Source organism: Neopelma chrysocephalum, unplaced genomic scaffold, assembly GCF_003984885.1.
Source record: "Neopelma chrysocephalum unplaced genomic scaffold, ASM398488v2 Primary Assembly neopelma1_96942, whole genome shotgun sequence".
Taxonomy (NCBI): Eukaryota; Metazoa; Chordata; class Aves; order Passeriformes; family Pipridae; genus Neopelma; species Neopelma chrysocephalum.
In genome coordinates, this window is record NW_020925585.1 from 799,682 (window position 1) to 822,553 (window position 22,872).

Genomic DNA, 22,872 nt, shown 5'->3' on the forward strand with positions numbered 1-22,872 from the left:
CTGTGTCAGGATTAAGCAGAATAAGTTATTTCTTTTTATGCCCATTAGCCACACTTTGATTAGCACTTTAACTAGAAATCTCTGTAGGAAGAACAGAGACCCACTCTTTTCCCCATTTCCAGAGATACTTATCCAGAGCAGTGCTACGTGCTGTCTAATGTGGTACTTGTGGTACTGCTGAGTATGCTCTATGTGTTCTGCAGGCAATAATTTTCCAAAACGCCAAACTAGCATAAATTCACTTATTTTTCCTATATGCATCTCTCGGGCTTTTTTCAGGGCTTGCTCATCAGAGAAAATGAAATATAAGATGTACTGTTTGAAAGGTAAAAGTGCGTAAAAGTGAGGGGAAGTGGAAAGGCATGTAAAGGGATATACTTAAGAGACAGGATGGAAAATATGCCTATGAAAAGTAAGGGGGGAAAAACCCTCAACAGAACAGACTAAATCATGAAGAGGAAAACCAGCCAAAGGTTCACTTTTATGCTCTTCTCCTGCTGCCATCAGGAGATGCCCGTGTGGCAGGGTGTTACTCTGTTTGGAGGCCTCCTTTCTTCGTGCAGACCCTGCAGCGCCTGTGGGACAGCCGGCGGCTTTCTGCCCGGCTCACTGGGCACCTGCAGCGGCTGGGTGCAGGAGCACCCTCGGCAGCTCCGCGTGCTCTCAGCACTCTGGGAGGAAACGCAGGTTCCTCGCCAAGGAAGGTGGGACTAACTCGATGGAAAGGTGTTCGAGCGTGACACTGCCTCCATCCTCACGAGCCACAGGGAAACAGAGAGACTTTCCAGGTTTTATAGCAGATCAAAATAAAACAAACAAACAAACAAACAACAAAGCTGCCCCCCAAACCCATTAAATTTTATTTCAAACAGATGCGAGCGGAATGAACTCGGCATTTTCAGGTTCGAGCTCTGCATTTTCGTGGGTTTTTAGCGCAGCATGGTGCCACGCGCGGACGATTTGTCACGATGGCGCAGGGATTTTGGATACCGCGGGCATCGCTTCACACGCGCTCCCGGCGGGACAGGAACCCTGTTCCCGCTTCCCAGCAGCTTCGCCGGGGCCGCCCCGGGAGCGCGGGGGTCCCGCACAGCCCCCGCCCCCCAGTCACGTGGCAGCGCCCCCCGCATTGTGACGCAGCGGGGCCGGGCGGGGCCGCCCCCCCTTCCCTCCTTCTTCTTCTTCTTCTTCTTCTTCTTCTCCTCCTTCCCTCCTCCTCCTTCTCCCGGCCGCTGGCCGGTGGCAGGGCAGAGGCGGAGGGCGGGGCGGGGGAGCCGGGCCGCTGGCGGAGCGCTGCCTGCACCGGCGGGGAGTGGCGGGGGGGCGGCAGCCGAGAGGCGTCACCTGGGTCCTTCCCAGTCTCCATCACCCCGCGGCTGTCGTGGAGCGGCCGCGGCCGAGCGGAGCGCAGGGCTGAGGTGAGGTGAGGCGAGGCGAGGGCAGCGGAGCCGTTCGGACGGGGGTCTTTGTTGCCGCCGACAGCGCTGTCCCTCGGGGCGGGAGGGGGGCGCGGAGCCGAGCCCGGGGTGTCCCGCGGGGAGTGCGGGTATTGCCGTCCCCCGGGGACGCGAGAGCGGCGCTGCCCGGGCGGGGGGGACGCGGCCGGGGGGCGGGAGCGGCGAGCGGGGGCCGAGTCCCGGCCCCTGCCAGCCCGCCCCGGGGAAGTGCTTTCCGCATGAAATCAGGGCTGAACGCGGGGGGTTTTGCTGGGGCTGAGCGCATACGTGATGTCAGCCCCGCGATGTGCCGCCGCGAAACCCTTGTAGCGCGGTGTAAGGCGCTGACACTCGTAGCCGACCCAGATCCACTGCTGCTCTGCTCGGAGCCGGGCGCCCGGGCGGGGACCCGGCTGTCAGCACCCTCCTATCCCGCCGGGCAAGCCGAAATGTGGAAGAAAATCAAGTAGGAGTTGCATGTTTGTAACTGGGGGGGAAATAAACGCCAAGTTGTTGGGTAGAAAAGCTGTGCCAAGGCTTATACTTGGGTGAGCCCAAGATCGTGTTTTTGCAGCACCAGAGATCAAACCTTTTTCGTGCTCGTATCAGTGAACGTTTTTGTGTAAGCAAATGCAATTTATATGAAGAAGAGCTCGAGGATCAGGTCTGATGGTACTGGATAAAAACCAGCTCCCAAACAGTCTGTCTTCATTGTCAGTCATCACCTGATGGCACTTTCAATGATTGGCTTAAAGCCACATCTATTACAGAGATATTAATCAGTCACAACTACTTTTCAAGAAGTCCCCCCAACTGAAAACCCACCAAAAAACTGCTAGTGCTTGTGCTTCCATGGAAAATCTTGGAAGCATAGCCTTGTTTTACACCTCAGCAATCCAACAGCAAAAGGTAACTGAAAAGAAGTTTTAAAAAAATTATGCTTAAGTAAATCACTTGACTATTGGACCCTTTTGTGTTATTTAAATGGCTGAAGAAAGTTATGCAATCATAGTATTGGAAAATCAAAATCACTTTATATCTTGTGCAAATATCACTGGTCCCGCAGCATGAAGCTATGTGGAATAATGTGCGTGTATTTTAGCCTTGTGCAGTATGCTGTAGCAGACTTTCATGGTGTCCTGCCCTTACTGAATTTAGGAGTTATATGTACTGCATGTACTTCCAATGAGCCATAAAAAGCATGACCTTTTGCCTAACTACCACCCATAAACATGAGCTTCTTCAGCCTAAAATCCTCTGCAGCTAGCTCATGGGTGAGCTCATGCCTGTTGAACTTGGTAAGCCACTTCTCTCTTTGTACTGCTAAGCCTGCAAGTGTGCCTGGTGTGATACTGGAGCCATAGTTTGAAGATTTTGGAGGTAAGCTGGAAACCTGTTTTTGAGAGCAGGCTTGGGGGGTTGTTCAAGACACAGTGAGATGTTCAAACACAGTGAGAAACACTTTTCATGTGTATAAAACAGTTAGAATTTGGCCTGTGTAGTTGTCAAGAAGACGTTTGCCTCATCACTATAGGTACAATTGGAAAATTGTAACTTTTGCTTTTGGTGTTCCATTAATTAGCACAGAGACGTAGTGCCCATGCCTGGTGTGAAAAGGCTCCCTTTGTAAGGTGTGGTATGTCTAATTTCTGCATGTTTTTGTGTGTCAAGACCAGCTTACGCAAACTGACTGTTCCACCTACCACAGGCACTGACACTATCTTAAAATGGCAATTCAGTGATTTTTCAGGTCTTCGTGGTTTCTGGTCTGTGTCATTGATTCAACATGCTGCAGAAAGCATATGTGGCTTGTAGCGTGTTGAAAAAATGGGTAAAATAGAATTACATTGGAGGACTGGCCCAGTGAAGAGTTAGTCCAAATCTGAGGAGCCTATTAAAAAAACCCTCCTTTTTCTGGAGTGAGCAGTCCAGTGTGGGTTACTCAAAATGCTTTAAGTAGCATTTTGGCTTAAGGAGATGGATAGTGTTTCAGGTTCTATAGAAGTCCTATAGAAGGTAGTAAAAGTCATATAGAAGATAGTAAATCATATTGGATAGAAGCTGCTCCTCTTCTTAATGTTTTTTTTCTCTAATGACAGCAACATGGCGAGTAAGTATGACATGAGTTCTTTCGGGCCAGCTTCTGAGTTTACAAAGTGCTGCATGTAAAAAAAGGTACACTTCTTGGACAAGGTGACTGAGCGATACTTTGGGAGATTCTGTCCTTTCATGGAGTACTGTGAATAAGTGATAGGTAATTTTTTTTTTCATGAATGAGAAACTGTGATCCCAAATATTATGTATTTTGTAACCACTTTTTGTCCAGACATCAGCAGAACTATAAAAGCTAGGAAGTGCCCCTCTGCTTCACAAGTGTCCGATCTTCCTGGGAGCCAATACTTGTTCCCATGCAGACTCCATAGGTGCAAGAAGTCTTCATCCCACACACGCATGAGAAGGGATACCACCCACACTGGTACAGCTCTCTTCCTCACACAGTCTCCTTCCACTATGTCCCAGACCCCTGTTGTATCTACACCCACAGCAGCTCTGTCCTTCTTGGACATTTGTCTGATTAGAAACAGGAAAGGGCAAGTGGGACGGCCCTGCTGTGGCCACTATAGTTTCTGTGCTCTGAAGTGGAGACATGCATGTAGCGCTGCCTCCACGTGTGACAAGATGCCAGCAAGAAAGGGAGAGCACACAGCCAGAGGCAGCCCAATGGGGATTATTCAACTGTCATGGCCAGCAGCACAAAATTTGCACTGGCAGTAATTGTGACATCGTTTGGTGTCATGTATGCATGGAGGGGTGATGCCGCATCTCACGAGCACAAAGACCAGTAGTTCCAGCAGCCTTTGTGGGATGCAGCAAGTTATTTCCCTCATCTGGCTTTTAAATGTTTCAGTGGACTAGATGAGATGTGCAGCACAGCTTTATTTCCAGCCTTACCTGTCTCTGATTACCTGCATGAAGCTCCAGAAGCAACCCATGAATCATGAGCAAGAAGGGGAAGAGAAGGGAACAACTACCCTTTTTATTTCAGTTTTACTAGGATAAACGTACATCTCTTTCAGGCTACAGTTGAAAGTAAAATGTCAGGAGAAGAATATGCTTATCCTTCCTTATGCAGCCATGATAATTATAGTTAATGCCAAGTAAAATAAACAAAAGTTTGTATTTTTCAGGTGAAAGTCTTTGTAAGGAATCCACTTGCCAATGCTTTACTGTGTGTTGCTTAGAAAATACAGTAATTTTGTAGAGCTGAAATATATATGTTCCTTGTCAAGATTAAAAATATGTTAGAAAAAGTTGAGAAGTGTTGGATTTTGGAGGGGCAAATAGTTCTTCTCAACTGTTGTCAGAATAGGGCCATAACTAAATTAAAGTAAAGGAAATAGTGCTTAGATTATTGGCAAGAGGACTTGGAGTAGCGTTGTGTCTGTGCTCCCTCTTTTTCTGGCAGATCTCTTTTTCTCAAAGGAGGCAGAGAAGATAGGCTTATATGGAGCAGGTGCAGAGTAAACACAAGAGAATTTCTCTTTCAATACAAATATGGTTCTACAATAGATTTATATGCACCGTGGAACTATTGGAAACAAGAAAATAGAACATATGCATCAGATACTTTATTGATTTAAGATCCTAAGAGAGCTTTAAAGTGAATGGGGAAAATAGTTAATTATTTTGGTAGAAATATCATCTGCCACTTCCTGTCTAAGGTGGAACTGTGATTTCATCCTCTAAGATAAAGCTCTAAGTGATTCAGAGGTCTGAAGGTCTTAGAGTTATCAAAGAGAAGTACAATTGAGTCACCATAGTTTGGCGGTCAGGGCAATCCTCTATTACGTATATTTTGTTGTATGTTAAGGGGTGTTTGCAAAAGCTTATTTTGAACATGAATGGGGTTGATTTGCACTTTATAAAGAATTATTGAGCGATGCTTGAAAATGTGTTTTTCCTCATTAAAGCATAGCATTAGGTTTGTAAGGTTTGCTGTAAGCATTTCCATTTCAGTTCTGTTTCCTCCTCAGTTCTTGTTTGCAGTCAAACTGCTGGCATTATATTTGTTTATACCAGAGAAAAAAAGCATTGTCTTACTTATCTTTTAAACTCAATACAGTGTATTATATGACCTCTCCTTATATATAAATCCTCCCTCCCTTTCCCCTTCTGCTTTATTGTTACTGTATCAGTCTGGAACATTCCATTTAAAATGTAATTCCAATCAGGAACTTAGCACTTCCCTTCAACCCCCCCATTTTAGCCAACTTGTTTACATCTTTGAGTAAAAATCAAGCTGTGCTACACAGCTTTCTTAGAACAGGCTGCCCAAAGAGGTTGTGAAGTCTCCTTCCTGGGAATATTCAAAACCAGCCTGGACATGATCCTGTGCAATCTGCTCTGGGTGAACTTGCTTTATTAGGGGGATTCGATTTGATGATCTCCAAAGGTCCCTTTCAACTCCAGCTATTCTGTGATTCTGTGATGTGCATAACAGGGGCATGCACGTGATTGTGATTTGAAGCTACACTGCTCTGCCAGTTATCCATCCATTTAGTTCTTTTGCAGGATCTGGCCACTGACTGGCTCTTTTTTTTTTTTTTTTTTTTTTTTAAGAATTGGGAAATACTTTTAACTGTCCAGACTAACAACATATAACTGCTGCCATGCTTATATGTGCATGTACCTACCTCGTGTTCTCATTTACTAAAATACAGCTCTAAATATCCTGCCTTTTATATGCTATACTGTCAGTTCCAGTTGAGTCCCAGCAGTAAATTTATGAAGAGCCCAAGTTGCTTTTGAATTGGCTCAAGATTCTAAATATTGAAGACACTTATTGAATATTAAGCAAACAAAAAGCACCAAACAAAATGAAGCAGAATATATTTGGGAAATAGTGTACACAGAAGCAGAAGAGTGCTAGTAGGGTAGATGAGCTGTGTCACGTTCCCTGACCCACACTTCTGTTGTTCTAAGTCTAAGTGTACTCATTTCTCCTCTTTGTACATGCAAAGAGTCTTAAGGTATGTGTTCGAATTATGTTAATTTCTGAGATATTATCATTTTGCAAACTCATATGTTGAATACTGGATAAAGCACAATATTTATGCTTGCTGCTAGGACATGGGCAAAAACTTACCTCGAGTTGCAGAATGGAATCACCAGGAAATTGAGTTATACTTACGTTATACTTTCATTAACGTTGAAATTCTGACAGGCTTGATGCTGTGACCACTTCCTGGGTGAAGAACTTTCACCCTCTGGGTGAAGAACCTTTTTCTGATATCCAGTCTAAAGCTTCCCTGACACAGCTCTATGTAGTTCTCTTGGGTCCTGTCACTGGCCACCACAAAGAAGAGATCAGTGCCTGTCCCTCCTCTTCCCCTCACGAGGAAGCTGTAGACTGCAATGAGGTCTCCCCTCAGTCTCCTCCAGGCTGAACAGACCAAGTGACCTCAGCCACTCGTCCTACGGCTTCCCCTCTAGGCCCTTCACCAGCTTCCTAGCCCTTTTTTGGACACCCTTTAATAGCTTTAGATCCTTCTTATATTGTGGTGCCCAAAACTGCACAGTACTCAAGGTGAGGCTTCACCAGCACAGAGCAGAGTGGGAAAATCACCACCCTTGGCCGGCTGGCGATGCTGCACCTGATGTACCTCAGGACACAGGGTATTCTTTCGATGATAACTGAGAGTAGTGCTCATATAGGTATTAAATTGACATTTTTAAGGTAAAGGAATGCTTCCCTGTGCTTGGTGCACCCTAGGATATAGTTGATCCTTTTCGTCTGCCAGGACGCATTGCTGACTCATAGTGACGTTGCCATCAACCAGAACCCTCAGGTCCTGTTCCACAGTGCCTCTCATTCCTTCTCCAGCCACTTGTTCTCCAGTCTGTCCCTACATCTGGGGTTGCCCTGTCTCAGGTGCAGAATCTAACACTTGCCCTTGTTAAATTTCATCTGGTTGGTGATTGCCCAGCCTTCTAATTTGTCAAGGTGTCTCTGCAGGGTGTCCTTTCAAAGAGTCAGCAGCTTCTCCCAGTTTGGTGGAAATTGCCAGGACAGCACTACTTGGTGACTGGAAATTTCGCTATGGTTAAGTGCTGAGGTGCCCAGGTCCAGAGAGCTAACAGAAGCACAACTTTGCATGTACTTACGGTTTCCAGAGAGAGACAGGCAGCAACAAAGGATTTTTATCCCTGCACCCAGAACTTTCTGTATTTCACCAGCTTGCTTCTTCCCATGGTAAATTAACCCATGAGTAATCCCTGCTGCTGCGATCCGATTCCTATCAGAACTTTAATTGTCTGAGTCAACACTAGCTTGTGTGACTTTATACTCTCCTGGTAAGGCAGCTAAGCGTGCTGAATAACTGCATTCCTTCCTAACTTGTCTTCTGGTTGTCATTTAGCAAAATGCACACAAAATCTCCCCAGAGTGAATCCTTTATTACACAGTCAGTTTAAGAACATACGTAGATCCCTTTGGTCACTTGCTGGACAAATGGTAGTAAGCAATTCTTGAGAAAATGCAGTGTCTGTAGTAGTCTGTAGCTAGTAGAGGATGTAGTGGTGCAGCTGTGCAGCAAACCAGTGTTTAGGGAGAGGAGGTCCTGAATTTATAGGACTTTATCAGCTCCTGGCTTCCTGCCTCACAGTAAGTTCTGCCCTTGGTGAAGGTGTTGATGGTATCTTGATGTTCTTCTGAAATCACTGGCCTTGAACCAGTATATGACTGAGGGGAGACCTCATCGCAGTCTACAACTTCCTCGTGAGAGGAAGAAGCATGCAGGCAGTGATCTCTTCTCTGTGGTGACCAGTGAAGATGGAATGGCCTGAAGTTGTGTTAAGGGAGGTTTAGGCTGGATATTAGGAAAAGGTTCTTCACCCAGAGGGTAGTTGGACTCTGGAACAGGCTTCCCAGGGAAGTGGTCACAGCACCAAGCTTGATAGAGTTTCAAGAAGCGTTTGGACAATACCCTCAGGCACATGATGTGACTCTTGGAAATGGTCCTGTGCAGGGCCAGAAGTTGGACTTGATGATCCTTGTGGGTCTCTTCCAACTCGGCATATTCTATGATTGTGTAACTAATATGCCTGCTTCAGTTAGGGCTTCAGAATCCAGCGTTAGTAATATATGAATAGGAATGAGTGCTGTTTACAGGTAACATGGTTGTCTCCAACTACCTGTAGAGTGTAACAGTGTCTCTTCCTCAGAGGTAAAGCTCAGTGAGTTGCTGAACATGAAGGTTCAGGTTAACCTGGCCTGACTTTGCAAATCCCCACAGGAAAGGCCAACCAACATGTGTTACAGTGTCCTCCAGGAGTACAAGGGAAGGAGGTTCTGCAGAGGACAGAATTAGCACAGCTAATAGAATTTAACAAAATGGACACTCTCTCTAGCATGTGTTCCTCATCAGGTCCCATGCGCTTTACAGTAAGCTTTCAGACTTTGCTTTTTGCAAATGCAGTTTTTGGATGAACGTGTCTACAGTAGCTCTATTTTTGGATGTGTCTACACTGCAGTTGAGTAGTGTGATTGCAGGACATGCAGACAGCTCTGTAAAAGCTTTGATCTATAGGTGATATGAAGACATGCCAGCCTAGACTTAAGAGAGGGCTTTGCAAGCCTTCTGGACAGATTGTTAAACCATGCTGAAGTCTACTTTCATCTGTCTCTACTGCTATTTTTAGCTGTGATCTCTCGATTTGCACTATCGTGGATACTCCTAGACATGGTGACATAATTCACAACTGCATGCCCACTGCTTTGCCACAACCTTGTTGGTGGATGCTCTGCATATGGACTTGTGTTTCTTTTTCTCTGTACTGAGACAGTCTTCATTTCTTTTCCACTGAGTTTAATTGGCTATTTCACTATATAATTCCTCTCTGTAAGGAATTATAGAATGGGCAGTGGAGTGTAGGAGAGACTTCTGCCAATTTTGCACTCCAAAAATTAATTTTAGAGTCCCTATTCTAAATTTGATTGTTCAGCTCAACCTTAAAGAGCCTTCAGATGCAGGCCACACATTTTTGCAAGAGTTAAAATCCAGATGAGAGACCAGGTTGAAGAAGTGGTGTTAGAAAGTGAGCATTTTAAAATGTCCTTTATCAAAGCACTGAATCTAGAGCACAGGGAAAAAAAAAGAAGTGAAATTGTATGAAAAATTTCAGCAATAACAGTAAGATCACTATAATATATAAAACACAATCCAACTCTGTTAAAAAGGCTTTGAATGTACTTTTAAGAGAAGTAATGTGTATGGGTTTTGAACATTTCAAAGAAGATCCCAGCACTACTGAGAGTTTCTTGTCGTTATGGTTTGTGGGGTTCTTTTATTGGTTTGTTTCATTGGTGGGGCTTTTTCAGTTTTTGCTTTTTTAATTTATTTTTGGTTTGACAGTCAGATTAGTTGTTAAATTACGCCACATGCTTGTCAATGAAGTGTGCTTCCAATTAAGGTAGCATATTGTATGAGTAAAGTTTGATGACAAGTATACTTGCATATCAGATTTTAGTTTTTTTTAATTCAGAAATAGACTCTCCTTTCCTTCTTAAGAACCAACCAACGAACCAAGAAAACCCTGCAGAAAACTGCAAAACTGATCTATATCCAAGGATATATTCTGAAAATACCTGTTGAGTATCCAGTTCTTTTACTGGACAATTTTCGTGCTATGTAACAAAGACAAGGGAGAAAACATGGTTTGAAAATTGAAGTTAGGATATAAAAGGATTAATTAATGCAAATTTTTTTCATGGCACAAAAATATTTCACATAAGAGTGAATACTGTCAAACAGAGTGGAATACAAAATAGACTCTAATAAAGCATATGTTATGTGACATGAGACATGCTTTAGAGGAGTAACGTGAAGCTGAGCTTTTTAGCCTGGTGGAATGCTGCAACTTACTTGTCTGCCAAGAAAATATTTTGTTTCTAGATAAATGCTTAAACTGAAATAAATAAAATATTCTCTTATCTTTTATTAAACAGTTCTTTAAAAGAAGTACTTCTTAGGCCTGTCCTTGACACTTTTCTGAGGAAAAAAAATGGTGTTAGTTCACTGGATGGTGTGCAAGAATGCAAGCTAAGCCTGGTTCTAGCACCACATGGTCTTGAATAAATGGTTCAACTCTTTTCACCTATAAAATTGGAAGAAAATATAATAGGGAACCATGAATTGTCAAAGCAACATCTTTTTTGTTGCTGTTGTGCAACAAAATTTGTATTGTGGAGATCTAACAGTTTTTTGTTTTGAGAAAGATTCATTTTTCGTGCTGAACAGCTCCAGCATCTTCAAACTGTGAGAGTCGGTGTATCTCCCATGGTGTACTTAGTCCTTCTCAGACCCCTCCATAATCCTGCATAATGCTGGGGGCATTATGTAGTCCCACAGGACTGTTCTCTACAGTTTCTTTACCCTGTTGTCTATGTGTATTCCAGCTCCATTAATAAATGAGCCAAGGATGTCTACTAAACATCCTTGACCACCATGCAACTTACCAAAAAGGGGAAGAGCAAAGATATCATGAAGCAGTTCTTACATTTTTTACTTTATAAATACCTGACTTTGTAACCATCGTAAATCTGCTAACTATTCATGTAATTTCCAATTATGGTTTGGTTTTGGGGTTTTTTCCAAGGAGGTTTAACCAGAAGACACAGAGTTCTTTACTTCCAGCACACAATGGTGTTCACTGGATGGTGTGCAAGAATGCAAGCTAAGCCTGGCTCTAGCACCACATGGTCTTGAATAAATGGTTCAACTCTTTTCACCTATAAAATTGGAAGAAAAGTGGTGGGTGTTGGAAAGAACCTTAAATACCATCTAGTTCCAGCCCCTCTGCCATGGACAAGGACACCTTCCACTAGACGAGGTTGCTTAAAGCCCCGTCCAACCTGGCCTTGAACACTTTCAGGGATGGGACATCCACTAATGCACTAGGCAACCTGTTCCAATGCCTCGCCACCCTCACAGTGAAGACATTCTTCCTAATATCCTATCTAAACCTGCTGTCTTTTAGTTTAAAACTCTTGTTCCTTGTTTTATCTCTATAAACCCTTCTTTAAAATCCCTCTCCAGCTTTCTTGTAGGCCTTCAGGTACTGGAAGGCCACAATGAGGTCTCCCTGGAGCCTTCTCTTCTGCAAACTGAACAATCCCAATTCTTTTAGAAGACATGCTCCATCCCTCCAATCATCTTTGTAGCCTTCTTATGGATTTCATCCTGCAGGTCCATGTCCTCTTTTCTGTGCTGAGGACCACAGAGCTGGATGCAGCAGCTCAGATGGGGTCTCATGAGGTAGAATAGAGGAGCAGAATCACATCCCTCGACCTTCTGCCCACTCTCCTTTTGATGTAGCCCAGGATGCGATTGGCTTTCTGGGCTGTCGGGTGCACACTGCAGGGTCACATCCAGTGTCTCATCCACCAGCAATCCCAAGTCCTTCTTCTTGGGGCTGATCTCAAATCCTTCATCCCTCAGCCTGTATTGGTACCAGAGGTTGCCCCAGCTCAGGTGCAGCACCTTGCACTTCGCCTCTTTGAACCTCATGAAGGTCCTATGGACCCACTTGAGCTTGTCCAGGTCCCTCTGGATGGCATCCCAATTTTCAGGTGTGTCAGAAGCACCAATCAGCTTGGTGTCGTCTGCAGCCTTGCTGAGGGCATACTAGATCCCTTTATGTATGTCATTAATGAAGACATTAAATAACATTGGTCCCAATACTGAGGGCACCACTTGTCACCGGCATCCGTCTGGATGCTAAGCCGTTGACCACCACTCTGTGGATTTGATTATCTGACCAATTCACCAGACAGTCTATCCCTGTCTCTCCAGTTTAGAGAAAAGGATGTTGTGGGAGACCACGAAGTCCAGATAAATTGCATCCTCAGTTCTTTCCTTGTCCACCAATGGAATCACTCCATCATAAAAGCCACTGGGTTGGTCAGGCAGGACTTGCCCTTGGTGAAGCTTTGCTGGCCATCTAGAATCACCTCCCCATGTCTTCCACATGCCTTAGTAAAGCTTCTAGGAGGATCTATTCCATGATCTTCCCAGGCACAGAGTGATGCTGACAGGTCAGTAGCTCCCAGAGTCCTCCTTTCTACTGATTTTAAAGATAGGTACAATGTTTCCCCTTTTCCGGTCACCTGGGACTTCAACTGACTGCCATGACTTTCAAATATCATGGAGGGTGACTTGGCAACTACAATACGGAGGACCTGGTTACACAGAACATGGATATGGTGGAAGTATTGAATGCATTTTTTGCCTCAATCTTTACTAGCAAGCCTGGCCTTCAGGGTGGAAAGGTTGGAGCGAGGAAGATATACCCTTGGTGGAAGAGGATCGTGACAAGGAATACTTCAGCAAACTGGTCATAAGGAAATCCACGGACCCTGATGGGGTGCACCCGTGAGTTCTGAGGGAGCTGTCAGATGTTGTTGTGAGGCCACTTTCAATAGCCCTTGATAAATTATGGTGACTGGGAGAAGTACCTGAAGGCTGGAGGAAAGCAAATATGTTCCCATCTTCAAGAAACACAGGAAGGAGGACCCAGTGAACTACAAGCCAGTGAACCTCACCTCAATCCCTGAGAAGAGGCTGGAGAAGCTAATCCTGGAAACCATTTCCAGGCACATGAAAAACAAGAAAATCATCAGCCATAGTCAGTGTGGTGAGGAGGTTATGCTTGATCAACTTTTATAAACTTTCATCATAAACTTTTATGATGAAATGTCCAGCGTGGTAGATGAGGGAAGAGCAGTGAATGGTGTGAGGCCTTTGACACTATCTTCCAGAAGATCCTCACAGAGAAGCTGTCTATATACAGACTGGAAAAGCAGGCAGTGAGGTGGCTTGAAAATGGGCTGTATGGCCTAGTCCAGAGGCTTGTTAACAGTGGAACAAAATCTAGTTGGAGACCAGTGACTAGCGGTGTATCCCAGGGGTCAAATCTTGTTTAACATCACCATTAATGATCTGGATGGTATGGCAGAGTGCACCCTCAGCACATCAGCAGTAGTACATAGGCCAGAGTGTTGTGCTGCCAGTCAGAGGGACCTCTAAGGGCTGGAGAAGCAGACAGACAGTAACCTCATGTTACTGCACTGAAGAGCAAAGCCCTGCATCAGAGGAGGAACAACCCGACGCACCAATATATGTTGGAGGCCACCCAGCTGGTAAGCAGCTTGGCAGAAAAGGCCCTGGTGCTAACTTTGAGGAAAGTTAATGTTTGCAGTAAAATTGCTAAAAGTTTTTTTAACAATATTTGTTGAACAGGTTGAACATGAGTGGCAGTGTGCCCTTTTGGCAAAGGTGGTGAATGGTATTGTGGTCAGCACTGGACAGGGTATGTCCAGCAGGTCAAGGAAGCTGAGCCATCCCCTCTATTCAGTAGAGTGAAAAGAGAGGCAACAGGTGGAGTGCTATGTCCGGTGCTGGACTTTCCAGTATGAGTGACATGAGTCTGGAGAGAGTCCAATAAAGGACCATAAAAATGACTAAGCAATTGAAGCATTTCATGTGAGGAGAAGGTGAGCAGTCTGGGACTGTTCAGCTTGGAGAAGGAAACCCGAGGCAGAGATCTTGTCAATATATAAAAATACCTGCTGGTAGGGTACAAGAAGAACTGAGCCAAGCTCTTCCCAGTGGTGTCCAGGGAGAGAAAAAGGGGCGACAGACGCAAACTGATACACAGGAGGTCCCTTTTGAATATCAGGAAACACTTTTTCACTGTCAGGGTGACCAAGCACTGCACAGGTTGCTCAGAGCAGTTGTGGAGTCTCCATCCTTGGGGATACTTGAAAGCCATCTAGATGCAGTCCTGGGCAACTGGCTCTAGCTGATGCTGCTTGAGCTCCTTTCCAACCTCAACTGTTTTGTGATTCTGTGAAACACTGTGAAAAGAAGAGACAAGGCAACAGTGAATAGCCTGTGTCTCTGCCTCTGTGGTGGTAGCCTTGTGTGTTGCTAAGCATGAAACCCGAATCATTATATGGCTGGTAGCCATGAAAGCCGTATGCTTTCATATTTAGGTTGTCTACACTGAACCTTTTGGTGTTGGACACATACATGAAATGAACTGCAGTGAGAGCTATCTCCCACTTCTGGCAGTGATCAGTACAGTCTGGAAATGTGGACAAATACACAGGAAATCCCATGTGCTCCCATGTTTCTCATCCTGGCCTCTTTGCTGTTATTCTGTGGCTTCCTGTAAACACCTTTGTCTGTGTTTCAAATTTCTGGGTAGGGATAATAATGCTTTCTCATCCTGGAGGTGCAAATGAATTAAGAGTGGAAACTGTGAATGAATTAAGGAATGTTTGTGAAACACTTGGACATTACTGATGAGCATCCTTGAAAAAGCTGATCTTCCATTCACTGTAGGGCTTACAGAGTCTAAAATTAGTAAGATGTATTCCAGTTAAACGCTGGATGAGAAGTACAAGAAATGAAAATATCCACCTGATTTTTCTGAGTAGTTTGGCTTTGCTTTGCGTAAAGTAGGTATCCTTTTGCAAAGCATAAAAGTATGATCCTTCAGTTAATCTCTGTATCAAAATCAGTACACGTAAATATCCTAGTTAGAGCAGCTGGGACCAATTCATCACTGGATGGGTGTAACCCAAACCTGTGTATTCTATAGCCTTCCAGGCCATTTCCCAGAAACTGTTATCAATAGAGCACTTACACCCTCTGCCCAGAGCAGCCTGACTCCTCAGGCTATAAACTAGGCATCAAGAGGCCTGCGAGATAGGAAGATGTTCCTGTCCTCATGCCCTTTTATGAAATTCCCCACTCTGAGGGAAGGACTGTGCATTCCTGCCTGAACTGGAGAATATATAAACTTGGGGGTTTGGAACCTTTCTACCACTCGTGGGATCCAGAGGAAGACTGCAGCTCACTGCTCTCAACCAGACTGAGACCACCACCCTCACCTGGACTGCAATCACCACTTTTTGACCAGACTGCAACAGCTCTCCCACCAGCAGGTTTTTCCCCGCTCCCTTTACTTTGGACTCGGGGGGGGCCAAGGAACACCACTTTTGTTCATGCCCCAGGGTGCTGGGTTATACATTTGGGTTTTGTGCGTTAGAACCAATTGTCTGTCTGCATAATCGTACTTATTGTATTATTTTAATAAATTGTTATTCTGACTTATAATCTCTCTTTTGAGTTGAGTTCATTTCCCCTGCTGGTTAACTTTTAAACCAGCACAGTTAATGAATGTGCCAATGCATAAATTTTGTGACATTGTAGTTTTTGATGTAGTGAGGTTTGTTTCCTTAACATAGTTTCAAAAATCTTTTTCCCTTGGTAAAGTGTTTTAGGAATCTCTGAAAGAAGACACTACAAAATTACAGCTTAAAATAATATTACTACTTCTAAAGTTGGAACTTCTGCCACCTCATCCCACGCTGCTGTTGGAGCACTAATAACTGAACAACTGAGCACTGGTATTGGTCTTACCTTCATAATATTTTAATATTCTAATATTTAAATATTTTAAACAACTAATATTGGATAGCAATACTCAATGTGTAATAGCATTGTATAGCTGCAGCAGTACAGTTGCAGTCTATTTCTCATTACTCAAATGAAAAAATAATGACAGTTTCTGAAGGACAGCATTCTGATCTCTGAAGAATAATTTAGCTGTTTTTCACTGAATTTTCCAGTTTCCACCAAACTTTAACTGAAAGAAAAGGTTCTTGTTTGACAGTGCTTAAATTTACAGTAGTTTACACTGCTAACTTTTAAGAATTTTTGTGAACAAAATATGTGAATAAAGTATGAAAAATAGTGAAACTTCTCTCCTGTCTTCATTTAATTTTATCAAACTGAAGATATTTTCATAGATGTTAGTGGTCATTGCTGATTTTGAGGGAAGTTCATGTTTGTAGTAAAAGTTAAAAGTTTGCTAAAAGTTTTTTAACAGTATTTCTTTACTTGAAAAATAAATACCTGTGTTATATTCATACAGTATTTATCAAATTGATGTGATACATCAAGTAATCTCGAAAGTGGGTTGGTCAGAGTGACAAGGAGAGTGAGTTCTTGTGAGCGAATTTTTGAGTTCAACATTTCTTTTTTTTTGGCCCATGGCCACCATATGCACAGATACATGCATCTGTGATGCACCCTATGTAAGTCTGACTCACATACCAAACTGAAGTGTATTGCTGGTCACACACTGGTGCCTCAGATCCAGACTGTGAGTAGAATGCACTTTGAATAAACGGGAAGTTTGAAATTTGAAGTATCACATTTTGTTAGAGTTTAGCCTTTGGATATACTAGTGAATTTCAGTGCACAAAGGATGGGACAGTGGAATTGATCGCCCGTACATATTAAAAGAGAAAGAATAAAAAAGGGTGCAGTTGGAAGACAGAATAGGAAAGCGGTTTGATCCTTGTTGCAGAGAAACAGGCCTTGGACCAGAGAGCAAGATGGTGCATAGGCTTCACACAGATGGTGGATTCACTTGATATATTGTGACCCTTGCAGGAAATGTTACTTATATAGAAATTTTCCTTTGAATCTATAATTAAAGCTCACATGAAGCAAGAAATCATCATGGGACTGAATGCAGGATATATATTTTGGCAGGGAAACGTAAATGAGGCAAGTTCTAAATTTCTGACTTCAAATACAGCATTTGAATGTTGCAAATTTGAGAGTACTGTTTGGCATTATTTCTTTTCCAGGATATTTCTAGAAATAATTGAACTGGCCACAATGGGACTACAAGGTGTTGAAATTCTACTTGGCAATTACTGAATTTGGGTTAGGTAATTTAAATGAGAAAAGGAAATATACAGGAAAGTGTCTGAAAAATGCCTTTTTCTCATTCTAAAAATAATAATTAAAAAGGCCCCTCAAACCCCAACATGACCTAACAGATGCTTTCAGCATTAAAAATTTGTTAAACAAAGATATTTTAGATTGCTTGGTTTATTGAAACAACACATATAAATGAAATGTGTTCTTCAATTAATAAAACAAGTACTTTAGGAAGATTTACTGGGATGATATACTGATTAAATTAATTCCATATTGTTCTATGATCAGTGCCACTGCGGAAGTAGGGTGAATAACGGTGTTGCAAGGTGTTAAGGAGAGAAACCAAAGCCAGGGTTTGTGTCACAAAACTGCTGTATCAAATAATATGATTTCATTTAAGTGATTGTACTGAGAGCAGAAAGTTATGAAGGATCACTGCCCCAGTGGTACTACCCCCAGTGCTGCTGCTGTTGATTCAGCAGGAAAAAGAGAAACCTCAGTTAATGATTTTAAATGAGAGTGCAATGAGTCACATCTGCTTTATTAAAGACATTGACACAGAATTCCTCCTCTCCCCCCAAACCAATGCATGGTTTGGAAAGGCTGAGCTTGCTATGCTTGATTTCATCCTAACATAAGTATTGGAGCCTACATTAGCAGCGGTAGTTGCCATAAACCCTATGCTGCTCTGTCTTACTTTGGGGCCAAGTATCTGGTTCCTTGTGGATGCTGTTACTAGAGTGTATTATTTTTGGATTTTTGCATAAGAACTAGGCTACCAAAAGAAGGCAATTTTTTATTTCTGTAGTTCATGAACTCACAACAGCCCTGCAGATGTTCAGTATTCATTACCTTTGCCAAAAGACGAGAAGTTGTGAATGCTTTTATGGCACAGTACTTTTCGAATTATACCTGAAGTAAACTGTTGTTAAATCAAACTATCATGAATATTTTTGTGTATCACTTTCTTCTCAAGTTGATTATGAATCGTGTGCAAGTTTCTGCATGTTCTGCTTAATTCTCCTAAAAAAGCACATCTCCAAGTCTTGCTTGAGTAAGTACAAGAGCAGCGTGTACACTTACACACTCTTTCTCCTGTAGTGTTTCTTTATGTTGGTAAAGTTTTATGTTACTTTGGAGTGCTGTTCAGATGACGCATGGGCTTAACACTTTTAGGCTCCATTTAGGATATAGTGGTTGAATTTTCTTTTTTCTGTGCATTTTCTGTACAGGATGAGTAGTGGTGGTTGTCTTGACAAATGGCTTATGGTATGTTACAAGGCCTGATAGGGAATGTAGAAATTCAAAGCAAGGCATTCTTGGTATTCAAATAGTTAATTCTTTCCTCTAACAATGTTACTGAATAGCTACACAAGGCTCTATTTTCTTTGCTTTCATTAGTAATGTACTGGTTGTGAAAAATACCTCAGGAGTCTGGTCAGCTGATCTTGCAATCATCATTTAGCAATTGCCTCCTGAATTAGAGGGAATAAGCACTGGTTTTGTTGTGGAATGCACTGTATTTCAGTCACTGATATTCTTAGAAATAATGAAGTGAGCTGCAAATAATCTTGACATGAAATAATACAGCATTTTATGTCTCTCAGTGTTCCAAGTGACCATGACTTGATCCATGTAAGTCTTTGGTTCAGTCTCAAATCTAGGCTTAATGGAGGATTTATAGACATGTTGAATGGCACTTGTACTTGTATATGATTGATGCAGTGTTCTATATATATATTACAGTTCTGCATTGTAAATGATTTGATGTTTTAGTATTAAAAACAGATGAAAACCTATAGCTTTAGTATTACATATGCAGAGAAGATGGATATATTCATATATACTCTCTGTATTTATGATTGTTGAATCTCTATACTATATTAAAATGTATTATTCATTTCTGCCAACAATCATGAGTCAGTGGAAAATAATGGGTGCAATCATTTGAAAAATGTGCATTTGCAATTTACTTGTATTCATCTCAAAGTTCAGACTGCAGATGTGTAACCATTCATTTTACTGTTCTCAGTGATGTGTGTAAGCCTCCTGAGGATTCACATTTATGAACTTCCTGCATTGCCATTGGTATTAAAAGTAGAACAGATAGGTAACATGAAATAAAATCTATTTCTGCCATAGAATTTGCTGATATAAAAGGTAGTTATTAAAAAAATCAACACTCAACCTGATTTTGTTAGTTCAGCTGCTGTATTTTCACTAGTAAAGTAATAAATTCAATTTGCAGTGGACTTTTCCTAGTAATTGCAAAGATTGTGTGTACATTTTCTCCAGGGAGTCACACTTGGGAGCAGCAGCAGCTTTTCTTCCTAAAATTTTGCAGGAAGTAGAGAAAAAAGATGAGTATCTTTTAAGCTTAGTTTGTTAGTAAAAGCTTTTCTGGTCAGATTTCACACTTCTAAAATGATTGAAGAACAGAATTGTTAATTCCTGATGTTTCTGCTCAATCATAACTTTCCATGGAAAGTTATGTCATATGTAATCTCCTGATCTATATGTGAATGTATTATTTTAACCTGGGTTTGGTGTTAGCATTGAATTACCAGTACCCAAAACAAATGTATTTGAAGACATCTTTGGCTAGTTCTGCTTAAGAAAATATTTTTAAAGCCCAGAGGAAGTACAGTGAGCTAGTTACTAGCTGCACAATTTAAAGTTGAGCCTTTGTACAATCAGTGTTACAAAGTATATCAATGGCAGGTTTCCCACTGTTGTGCATGTTTTGTTTTGTTACAGATTGTACCAGGTTGTGCTTCTAGTCTAATTAAATGTTATTCATAGCTTGGTAGGATATGTATTTTTTTCCCCTTTGGTTCAGTTGGTTTTATTTTGTTTTAGTCCATTCATTGATATTATATCCTTTATGTTTTTTCACCATTCAGTAAGCAAAGGAAAAAGCCCTTCCATATACCTTCTTAACAGAACCACTTTTTACATATTGCTGAAATGTTGCAATTTCAGAGATTGTGTTGATTATAGGGATAGTACAGTGTGATTAATTATAAATTCAATTTTACTAGAATCTTCATAAGAAAATATTACAGTGCTGTAATTTTGGTTCTTGAAACAGTTTGGAATCCAAATTAAAAAAAAAAAAAGGCTTTTTTTTTTCTTTCTTTATTATTTTTTTAAAACATGCTGAGACTGATGGCTGTGATGGGGGAGAAAGCGAAAACCATGTTTTAACTACAGATATAGTGTAACAGTGTTCCATAAGTGTATTTTAGATTTCCAACTGCAACACAAAAAATACAAGTTTCACCAGGACCAACAGAAACGAATATTCTTTTCCCATAAATGGAGTGGTTTAAACCAATCAGGATGCTTGAAAAATTGCAGCACTTGGAAAATCTTTTTAAAATATTTGCAATTACAATTTTTCTAGACTTGAGCCCTCAGGATGACAATGTAATAAATAACCTGCTTTGAGGGAAATTGCTTCCATAGAATTAAGAATGCTGGTATTTACGTAATTCTGCAGAGTGAAGGAAGTCATTCTCTTTCATGCTTTGGAAACTAAATTTAGTGTACATTAAAGAAGAGATAGTAATAATTTTTTGCATCCCTTAGTTAAACCCTTTGGAGTACTGTTAGATCATTCATGGGTGAAAGTGGGACGATAATCAATACTTGCTCTTTTCTAGACTTAAAGGGAGCTTTTCAGATATCTGAATTGAAAGGTACATGTATGTCACAACTTCTCGGGATTAAAGTAGCTTCACCTGAGTTCACTTTGGGAGACCAGCTGAAGTAGCAACCCTGGATTTCAGAAGGGTAGGTGAATCTCAGTTACATTAGCAATAAATCCCATCTGGTTGTTTAGTGTAAATCTGAATTTAAGGTTCTGTTGTAGATTAGGTAGAGTGGGATATTCTGTAGAATCGCTTATTATATTCAGTCCTAATTTCTATATACACAAGCATGCAACAGTATTTTCTGTCCTATTGAGACTTCCAGCTGATTCTGAAAGATCTTCCTTAAACTTGACTTTCCTTAAGGAAAGATCCACTTTCCTTGGCATTAAAGGATTAAGCATTCTATACTTAAAAGGTCCTGCTAGATTTTTATAGAATTTGTAAAAGCATTAACTAACTTGCAGGCAAATGGAAAGTTGAGTCATCTTGCAGGGAAGAATGTGGCTTCATAAGTATTTTGGTGATGGACTCTTTGAATTTGTGAGTTGAAGGAGAGATTAGTGTCTTTACCACTTACAGTTCTACAGATGTGCTTAATCTCTTGTCAGAAGCTCTTCCATAAGCCACTTAGTTTCTTTGTGTGACTCTCCAGCACTTTATGGCTCTGCATGTATTTCTGCAAATCCTCAAAGAACAGTAATGCTACAAAATTCAGTAGCTCATCAGCACTTGTGCCGGTGCTGCATCTGTGAGTGTTTGAATAGCCGAAGTGGATGAAATTCTTCATTACTGGTCAGATCTTTGAAAACTTGGCTATGAGGGCTGGAGACTGTTGGATCCAGGATTTCAGACAGATTCAGGATTCACCTGCCCTAGTTATTCTGCCTTCTCTAAACTCAGTATTGGGTTTAAGGCAATAAAGTTGCAAAATTTGTGTGTCTGAATAAATGCCTATTCAGGACAGTATCTGTACTATAGTTTATGTAAGGTTTTAGTATGATATCCCAACTATTCACAAAAAAGAGCTGATGGTGATGACATAAGGGACATTCATATTTTACATGAGCCTCAATCACCAGCTCACAGAAGACTCTGACACCTGCAGACAGTACACTCTTTTCTTTGCCCAGACAGGGTTCTCCTTGGAACTGTAAGACATATGTCATCTCCTAAGAGCATTTGTGAGAGTTACAACTGATTTTTGAGTAGCAAAAATATACTTTTTGAAAGACAGATTTGCTGGATAACAAGCAACGTAAGATTGTATGCAGCAGCAGCTGAGTGCTGAACTGACATAGCAGTTCAGAGTTTCTTTTCAGACTATATGGCTGTGATAAATATCAGGGAATCATCTATAATTGAAATACCACATGAATATCCTGGGCCACATAAGGTTCACAATTTTGACAGTATTCCAAAATTCAACTTCTGGAATTGGCAATGCTTTTTGCTGTGTAGTGGGATATACAAACCAGGAAATCCTTGTTCCTCCTTGCTCACCAGATGTATTGCCCCTTTACTTTGTAACAAGTGAATGGAAAAGGTTGAATCTTGTTTAAAAGAAATAATCTCTTAAACAGTTGCAACTGGTGCTGATTTGTTCTAAGTAGGATTAAAGCTGTCTTTTTTCCTAAAACTGGGACAGACCCTAACTGGAGTGTTGTTGCGTGTTTCAGTGTATGTGAAAAAGAGACAGTAAAAGAAATACTCCTTTGTTGGAAAAATGGAATAACAGTCTTACAACACTGCCTAGCCAACTGCATTTATTCCCAGTGAAGTGACTACCCTTATACCTTGGTCACTTGCCAAGACTGATGATTTGCTTTATAGATACAGAAAATTATGTTAATAAAACTACAAATTGTAGTGCTACAAATTGTAGTGCTACTACTTTCCTATGACGATATTGTTTACTTAAAAACTAAACATTATAGCATTGATACTAAATTGCTTGTGTAGATTTTAAACCAGATCTAG

The 22,872-nt window shown here is 41.6% G+C and overlaps 1 protein-coding gene across 3 annotated transcripts in view; it reads left to right on the forward strand.

Moving 5' to 3' along the window:
• The first annotated feature begins 1,310 nt into the window (after positions 1–1,310).
• SNCAIP (synuclein alpha interacting protein) overlaps positions 1,311–22,872 on the forward strand; it is a 92,212-nt gene continuing 70,650 nt past the window's right edge. For all 3 annotated transcript variants that reach the window (XM_027670904.1, XM_027670906.1, XM_027670905.1), the window contains exon 1: positions 1,311–1,418. The gene's annotated coding sequence lies outside the window, so the exon portion shown is untranslated. The remainder of the gene's footprint in view (positions 1,419–22,872) is intronic.